The sequence below is a fragment of the Schistocerca piceifrons genome, chromosome 8, assembly GCF_021461385.2.
Source record: "Schistocerca piceifrons isolate TAMUIC-IGC-003096 chromosome 8, iqSchPice1.1, whole genome shotgun sequence".
NCBI lineage: Eukaryota > Metazoa > Arthropoda > Insecta > Orthoptera > Acrididae > Schistocerca > Schistocerca piceifrons.
In genome coordinates, this window is record NC_060145.1 from 111,329,243 (window position 1) to 111,339,114 (window position 9,872).

A 9,872-nucleotide genomic window follows, 5' to 3' on the forward strand; every position below is an offset into this window, starting at 1 on the left:
GTAGGTTAAAATCGCTTCCAACTAGTATTGCATGATCTCGGTATTTCCGCGCTACAGACTGTAGATTTTCTTTGAATGATTCTAGAACTGTCATAGGGAATCGTGTGGCCGGTAAAAACATCCAAAAATTAAATGCTTGCAATCTTACAGCAGCGTGAACCTTTTTATACTATATGACGAAATATTACCAAATATGGGCTGACATGGGGCACAAGTACCACAACGTGGCTGGAGCAGTCTCCCTCCATTACTCATTAGCTACATCGTGTTTTCTATTTTCCTCAGTGCAATTTTTTTCCGTGGTTTCTTCTCTTAGATATACTTTTCTTGTTTCTCAGTGTAACCATCTCGGCGTTAACTGTTAATGCTAAAAAAAAAAAAAAGCGAAGTTTAACGTCAGATACAGAGCGCAGGTAATACTAGAACATTGTTTTGCAGAAAAATATACCTTGGAGATAGACATTCCTTTGGCGTCTGTTCCTGCGTCTTCAAGAGCTGGCTGCATTCCAGGGTTGGCTTTGAGCCTAGAGCTGCATCGCTGACGACGCTATGAGCTTCTCTTGAAAAAAAAAACAAAAAAAAAACAAAAAAAAAAAAACGTTTATGCTTCAGCGAGAACCTGGGAAATACCCCAGGAAGACAACACTGATCCACACCGATTACAATAACTGATGTCCAATGAATTCTGTTTCCATGAAAAATTTGGCAAATGCCATGAAGGAATCGTGGGAAAAAACTGAATTGTGTTAAAAACTTCGGCCAAGGAGACAGATTCCTTTCTGCACCGTCTGACGGATTTCCGGGCGAAAACCACGATAGATGATAATCGGTCCGTCCCATGATAACGTTAAGTTAGCTGGTTCCCATTGCCGCAGTGGTAACACCGGTTCCTCTCAGATCACCGCAGCTAAGTACTGTCGGGCTGGGATAGCACTTGGATAGGTGACCGGTCTGCCCAGCGCTGTTGGCAAGTGGGGTGCACTCAGCCCCTGTGAGCCAAGCTGAGGAGCTACTTGACTGAGAAATAGCGGCTCCGGTCACGAAAACTGGCATACGGTCGGGAGAGGAGTGTGCTGACCACATGCCCCTCCATATCCGCATTCAGTGACGCCTGTGGGGTGAGGATGGCCCGGCGGCCGCTCGGTACCGTTGGGCCTTCCAAGGCCTGTTCGGCCGGAGTTTCACTGGTTCCTGTGATGTTTAGACTCGAATGCTACGAACTGGCTTTCGGTTTATCCACTTGCCATATACATTACAACATTAGAGATTCAAATCGAAACTGTGCAAATGGGGCTCGAAATCTAAACGTTAGCCATTCGCAAGCAAATTATCTGCAAAATGAGTTATCCAGACACTATCCACAGCTTTACTTTTGTCAATACCTCTCTCGTACTTTTTAAACTTCACAAAATTTCTGTTGGTTACCTTTTGGGATGGATTCATTCTGGAAACAAAACCCCAGGCTATGGGTATGCCATTTCTCTGCAGTACCCTTTCTCCTAGGAACACTAGTCCAGCTAGGTATGCAGGAGAATTTCTGAAGGGTTTGGAAAGTACGAGGAAGGTACTGGAATACGAACGCTGAAGCGGATATCTCAGCCAATAGAGCATTCGCTGGCAAAGGATAAAGGTAGTCCCGGTCCTGGTCTACCAGGAGGTTAAGAATCAGCGCACATACATCTCTAGAGTGAGAAAACAATAAACCAAAAAAGATAGAATACATTTTACATACTTCAAGGTCCACACAACGCAGTTACGCGTCTTATAGGTGGGATACGCTATATGATGAAGTGTTGTCCAGTCGATAGTCTTACATCAGATCATGACCCATATGGGAAGTAAATCCATCTAGGTCCCAAGGTAGGTCACCATTATTGTGACATCATGATACCGAGGTAGGATGCGAATAATAAGTTTATTGACAGGAACATAAAACTTCTATTCTCCTTTTTGGGTTTAATTACACAAATACAAAAAATAGTTCTCAGACAAGTCCCTGTCTTGAAGTGGTTAAGAGCCAGTAAGTCTGACGGACTGTCAGCCACGGAAGACTGAATTGTGCTTGTAGACTGAATTGTAGACTCAATAGTTGGGTTGGGTTGTTTGCGGGAGGAGACCAGACAGCGAGATCATCGGTCTCATCGGATTATTGAAGGACGGGGAAGGAACTCGGCCGTCTCTTTCAAAGGAATCATCCTGAAATTTGCCTGGAGCGATTTAGGGAAATCATGGAAAACCTAAATCAGTATAGCCGGACGCGGGATTGAACCGTCGTCCTCCCGAATGCGAGTCCAGTGTGCTAGCGACTGAATTGTAATTGTACTAGAGTCACAGTTGGTGTCTCACACAGAGTACTGATAGTCTCTATTTGCATGAACACTACAATGTGCCACAAGACCAAAGTCCTGGAGGTCAGCTATGGTAGAAGCCAAGTCCCGATGTAGCACAATGAACATTGCTGGTAGTTCCACGTGGCATTGGAGGCGAAGACCCACGGGCAGTAGGCTGGTAAATTGGCTGTCGTTGGAGAGCAGGCCACTGGAGGTTCCAGGATATATTCTGACGATGGACCATGTGGAGCCCAGAGAAATCCTCTGTGGAGAGCACGATGTGAACTGCCATTCCGTGGTTGTGCAGCGGTAAAAACGAAATGTCGTGTGGCGAGGGCCTCCCGTCGGGTAGACCGTTCGCCTGGTGCAGGTCTTTCGATTTGACGCCACTTCGGCGACCTGCGCGTCGATGGGGATGAAATGATGATCATTACAACAACACAACACCCAGTCCCAGATCAGAGAAAATCTCCGACCCAGCCAGGAATCGAACCCGGGCCCTTAGGATTGACAGTCTGTCACGCTGACCACTCACCTACCGGGGGCGGACTGTGCAGCGGTATAAATACAGCCGTGATTCACGGATACAGTACGACGTACTTGCAGACACGTGAAAGGCAGAGGTGAAACAGTGCTAGCAACAGCAGTGCCGTGGTTCCGGGCTGCCAGCGAGCATGGCGTCTCTCGTCCCGGCTGCCCAAGATTCTGTGGACAACAAATCGAAATGTTTGGCTCCTGTCCGGGATATTTCCTAACACGCGAGACAAGCGCTGGATGATAATGGGCTTGATGGCTCGCAAGATCGCTGCAGGAGAATGGTGCTTGACTCTTGGCCAATCGCAGGACGTGGGTGTGCGAATGGCTGCCGTCTTGTACGTGCATAGTCACAGACACAGCAACTGTTGCCTGGTGATTTTGTTTTGTAGTAAGGAAAATAAACACGTCAGTGTTCTTTAATGATGAATACTGATGCCTGATGGAATTCTAATTTAGTATTACAACAGAGACCACTCATTATTTAAACAGCACGACTGTTACATTTGCAACACTGGTTCTGCGACACTGCAAACGAATTTCGTTATTACATAGTAGTGCATGCGCCATTCTCTTCTGTGCAATCTGGAAAGCTTCACTAACAACACAGTAATAATCCAACGTTTGCATGTTTATGGTTGCTACGATTTCGTATGTGCAACTGTGCCGGGTGCCATTGTGTCATTTCTGCCCTATCAGCCCTTTCAGTAAGACCAGTCATGTTTAGAGGTTTGATAACAGATGATACGAAGGTTTATCAACCCACAGGGAACCACATACACTAAACAACCAAATGCATTATTAAATTTTATTTTCTTGAAATTAGGAAACGGAACAGTAGTCTGATAAATCTTAGGGTGGTTCCCCTGGGTGGAAGATAAATTATGAGTGGCATTCAACAAGTAATGCAACACTTGGCTTGTTCAGGATTACAATACACCATATTATTCCCCAACCTTTAGCCTCAAAAAACTTTATTTTTCAACATAATCTCTAATGCGACGGCCTTACATCACCTTGCTGGGAGAGCTTTTATCTCCACATGCTACCACTTTACTGGTCGACGTCAGAGCCAACGTCTTGTTGCATCCATAACTTCCCGATCATCCACGTAATCCTACCCGCAGAGTGCAGCCTTCATTGGACCGATGGAAGTCGGAAGGTGCGAGATGCGGGCTGTAGAGCGGTCGAGGAAGAACAGTCCAGTGAGGTTTTGTGAGCTCCGGTCGGGTGCGCAGACTAGCGTTGTCATGGAGAAGAAGAAACTCATTTGCATTTTTGTGGCGACGAACACGTTGAAGTCGTTTCTTCAACCTTCTGAGGGTAGCACAGTACACTTCAGAGTTGATCGTTGCACCATGAGAAAGAGCATCAAACAGAGTAAGCCATTCAGAGTCACAGAAAACAGTTGCCATGACTTTACCGGCTGAAGGTGTGACTTTCAACTTTTTCTTCGGAGGAGAGGTGGTATGGCGCCACTTCACGTATTCTCGTTTTGTTTCCGATTCGAAGTGATGAACTCATTTTTCATCGCTTGTGACGATGTTCGACAAGAAACTGTCACGGTCAGCCTCGTAGTGCCAAGTAGTTTCGCGTAGATGGTCCTTCGTTGCTCTTTATGATCTTCTGTTAGGCGGCGAGGAACACAGCGGAACACACCTTTGAGTAATCCTACTGGTCGATGACTGTATCAGCACTACCAACAAAAATGTCAAGTTGTGCGGCGATGTGTTTGACTGTGATTCGCCGATCACCTCAAATGAGTGTCCGCACGTTCCAACATTGCAGGGGAGCGGCCGGCCGGTACGCGGGAGATCGGATAAGTTTGAGCGACCTTGTTGCGATGATGACAAACGCCCCGCCCAACGACTCACCGTGTTTTTGTTCACTGCCAGGTCTCCGTAGACATTCTGCAAGCGCCTATGTACATCCGAGAGCTCGGGTTTTTCCCCAAAAGGTAATGAATGGCAGCACTCTTCCAGCAACGCTCCTCAGTTACAGACGGCAGTTTGGAGGTTAACTGTAGCGCCGCTAGTTACCGGAACTTCATGAAACGGTAGGGGCTGAAACGGGAATATTCCACGATGCCCCTTCCGCATTCTTTCAACCGAAACTGAATGAGAAAAAAATACACTCCTGGAAATGGAAAAAAGAACACATTGACACCGGTGTGTCAGACCCACCATACTTGCTCCGGACACTGCGAGAGGGCTGTACAAGCAATGATCACACGCACGGCACAGCGGACACACCAGGAACCGCGGTGTTGGCCGTCGAATGGCGCTAGCTGCGCAGCATTTGTGCACCGCCGCCGTCGGTGTCAGCCAGTTTGTCGTGGCATACGGAGCTCCATCGCAGTCTTTAACACTGGTAGCATGCCGCGACAGCGTGGACGTGAACCGTATGTGCAGTTGACGGACTTTGAGCGAGGGCGTATAGTGGGCATGCGGGAGGCCGGGTGGACGTACCGCCGAATTGCTCAACACGTGGGGCGTGAGGTCTCCACAGTACATCGATGTTGTCGCCAGTGGTCGGCGGAAGGTGCACGTGCCCGTCGACCTGGGACCGGACCGCAGCGACGCACGGATGCACGCCAAGACCGTAGGATCCTACGCAGTGCCGTAGGGGACCGCACCGCCACTTCCCAGCAAATTACGGACACTGTTGCTCCTGGGGTATCGGCGAGGACCATTCGCAACCGTCTTCATGAAGCTGGGCTACGGTCCCGCACACCGTTAGGCCGTCTTCCGCTCACGTCCCAACATCGTGCAGCTCGCCTCCAGTGGTGTCGCGACAGGGGTGAATGGAGGGACGGATGGAGACGTGTCGTCTTCAGCGATGAGAGTCGCTTCTGCCTTGGTGCCAATGATGGTCGTATGCGTGTTTGGCGCCGTGCAGGTGAGCGCCACAATCAGGACTGCATACGACCGAGGCACACAGGGCCAACACCCGGCATCATGGTGTGGGGAGCGATCTCCTACACTGGCCGTACACCACTGGTGATCGTCGAGGGGCACTGAATAGTGCACGGTACATCCAAACCGTCATCGAACCCATCGTTCTACCATTCCTAGACCGGCAAGGGAACTTGCTGTTCCAACAGGACAATGCACGTCCGCATGTATCCCGTGCCACCCAACGTGCTCTAGAAGGTGTAAGTCAACTACCCTGGCCAGCAAGATCTCCGGATCTGTCCCCCATTGAGCATGTTTGGGACTGGATGAAGCGTCGTCTCACGCGGTCTGCACGTCCAGCACGAACGCTGGTCCAACTGAGGCGCCAGGTGGAAATGGCATGGCAAGCCGTTCCACAGGACTACATCCAGCATCTCTACGATCGTCTCCATGGGAGAATAGCAGCCTGCATTGCTGCGAAAGGTGGATATACACTGTACTAGTGCCGACATTGTGCATGCTCTGTTGCCTGTGTCTATGTGCCTGTGGTTCTGTCAGTGTGATCATGTGATGTATCTGACCCCAGGAATGTGTCAATAAAGTTTCCCCTTCCTGGGACAATGAATTCACGGTGTTCTTATTTCAATTTCCAGGAGTGTATATTGCATTACTCATTTAACATCCCTCGTATTTTTTATTTAACATCACGCATGGATTATGCCTCCTGGCTGACAGCTGCCTAGATGGCAGTCCGAGGGGCGATTTATGATGGGGGGACATGTGATCTGCATGTGGCCAAACTATCCAACCTTTTAGTCAGGAGGTGAATCTTGATGCTCCTACGGCTTCTCTGCAGTGGCACAGCGTCTCAAATGTTTTCCGGAAATCTAGTAATATGGAATCAGCCTGTTGCCCTTCATCCAAAGTTCGCAGTATATTATGTGAGAAAAGGGCCAGCTGAGTTTCGTACGAGCGATGCATTCTGAAACCACGCTCATTCGTGGACTTAAACTTTTCGGTCTTGAGGAAATTTACTATATTCGAATTCAGAATATGTTGTTCCCGAACTTGCTGTGGCTGCGTTCTACTCTTAATGAAGACCACAAAATTCTGCAAGCATAATTTTTGGTGTGATGTACCTTGATAATGCCCAAAGGGAGGGGTGGGTGTGGAAGGGGTTCCTTAAGATATCTGTCAGAGAGAAAGATATCGAGAGTATCAAATCTTCACTTAAAAGTAATGGGTGTTTTTCACGCATGATTGACTGACTGCCTTTATAACAAACTTAAAGCTATAGATCCATCTCCAGTAAATACAAAAAGACTAACAGTAAAAAAAAGGGTACACTGACTGAAATGGGAAGTGTTATACCACAAACACTTCAGCCAAACGCTACTAAACTGCACTCCAGTATTTTGATGTTCATTAAAATTTCATTCTTTTTTTGAGTATAAAAAAAATAGTACATTCTGCTTATTGGAGGTGTTTAAGGTTGTTGCAGCTTTTCAGGTGGATCCGCAACTTGCAACGATGCGCAGCTTATCACCATCTTTGGGACTGTGAGAAGGGTCGAATCATTGACATGAGAATAATGGGAGCATTATACCGACGGATCCCACAGACAGTTAACTATAATCCCATGACCGCAGACCGAATTATGGAAAGAGGGACTCAGGACAATAATGTGGCAAGATTGGTTACAGGCAGAGGTGTACAAATTCCCCTTGCAGCCTGCTTGCCCCTAGCACCTCTGCAACCATTCATGCAGGTCAGCCTGCCGCGATGTAAACACAAGAGTGCGCGTGTACTGAGGCATAGTGGGCAATGCGGGCGATACGAGCTCCCGCAAGCCCGGGCTACCTGGGTTCCCGCAAGCCTGCCAAGCTTCACGGGACCCGCTCAGCTTGCTGCGCCTGACAACAGGTTGCGCTGTCAAGCTACCGTGACTAGAGTAGCCAGGTAGTTAGCCTGCAGTTCATTTATCGCAACGGTGGAGGCAGCACAATGAATAGGTCGAACTTTAGTGAGATTGAAAAAAAATTGACAACTGGCGAATACATGCTGGTAACGAAACAGAGCACAAGTGCCGCATGGGAAACGTTTTCGTGTGTTTATGAGGCCGCTTCAAATAAATCGGTAGGTGTGTCTCAATGCAAACTATGTAAAAAGCTCTTAAGTACTTATTCGGGAACCTCGAGTATGTTACGACATGTGTGCAAATTTGACAAGCAGTTCCCTCACTCCGTAAATATCTTGAAAGAGGACAAAGATTTAGTGGCCGAAAAGTGCTTCGAAATGTGTGCTAAGGACCTGAGACCATTTAGCAGTATAGAGGGAGAAGGATTTCTTAATTTAGGGCAGACACTGATCGACATAGGTAAAAAATATGGCTCAGTTGATATTAAAAATGTTATGCCTTCCCGAGTGACAGTAGCTAGGAAAGTTCAAACCTTAGCTGATAAAGTGCGCAGCAAAATGCTCCCAGATATAGTGCATGCGATTCGTTCTGGTATATGTGCCAGTACAATTGATCTATGGACAGACAATTACAAAGGGGTGCATTACACGTCCGTGACAATGCATTACATAAATTCAGACTGGCGTTTGAATAAATATGTACTAATGTGCTCTGCGTTTCCTGACTGCCCAAAAACTGGCTCGAATATTCGAAACGAGTTGGAAGATGGCTTAGAAACTATGGGTGTTTCTCGTGAAGACATTGCCAAAATTACGTTTGTCACAGACCAGGGCAGTAACATTGTCAAAGCTCTCGAAGTGTATCAGCGTCTTCCATGCATGGCTCATAGTATAAACACAGTCTTGAAACATGTTCTGAGCGAACAGTTTTTGAAAGAAAATGTTCCAAATATATTAGCCATTCTTAATACAGTGCGGGCTACGGTTTCGTACTTCAAGAGAAGAGGTCTGTGTGAGACTGAACTCATCTTTAAAGCAGTGGGTTTCAACTCGTTGGAATAGTTATTTTGACATGCTTGTATCAGTCCATTCTCAGATTGATTCAGTGAAGGCTGTTTTACATAATGAAGGTGCCTCTGATAAGATGCTGGGTTATGACCACCATATAACTGGCCAGCTTATAGAATTTCTTAAGCCGTTTAAAGAAGCCACAGTTGATCCAGAGAGTGACAAGGATCCAACCCTACATTTAGTTCTACCGCGGTTTTATGCCTTAAAAAATCACTGTACCGTACGGAATAACGATGAAGAGGTTTGCAATTTTATTCCATCTGAATATTATAGAACCACTTGTGAAATATGTATGTTGAGAAAATGTATTTTCAGGACATGAAACCTTTGAAACAAGCCGCTGATGCCTTCCTAGAACAGAAAATGTGCGTTAGTATGTTGCATAAAATTGCAACGTTTATGGTGGCTAACTACCGCACATTAAGAAAGTTAACCGAGGATGAAAAAATTGAAGTTTACCAAGCAGCACGACAGATGTGTGCTGAAGGTAAGCTCCTAAGATAATGCATATATTCTTCATCTACATGTACATGGTTACTCTGCAAGACACACGCAAGTGCTTAGTTGAGGGTTCATCGAACCACTTTCAACTTATTTGTCTCCTTTTCTCGAATTTCGCGCGGGATAGAACACCTACAGCTCTCCGTCTGAGCGCTGCTTTTTTGTATTTTATTCTGATGATCATTTCTTCCAATGTATATGGGACTCAACAATATCTCTTCGAATTCGGAGGTGTAAGTTGGTGATCGAAATTTCATATATAGATCGCGCCACGTCAAAAAACGCCATTGTTGAAATGATTACCACCCCAACTCTTGTGTAATTTCCGCGACACTCTTTCCCCTGTTTTACGATCATATCAAACCAGCTGCCCTTATTTAGACTCTTTCGACCTCTTCCGTCAATAGTAAGGCTCTCCAACTTCGTAGCAACGCTCCAAAAGAGTGTTTTGTCATTAAAACGCCTACAGCGTTTTCTGTGTGTCCATTCCCATTTAAGTAGGTCGTAATTGTAATCAGAGGTATTAAGTAGAATCTACAGCCCTTAGATTTGACTGGTTGATCTTGTAAACGAAGTTTAACGGACTTAGTTTAGTACACACAGGGATAACCTCGCTCTTGTCATT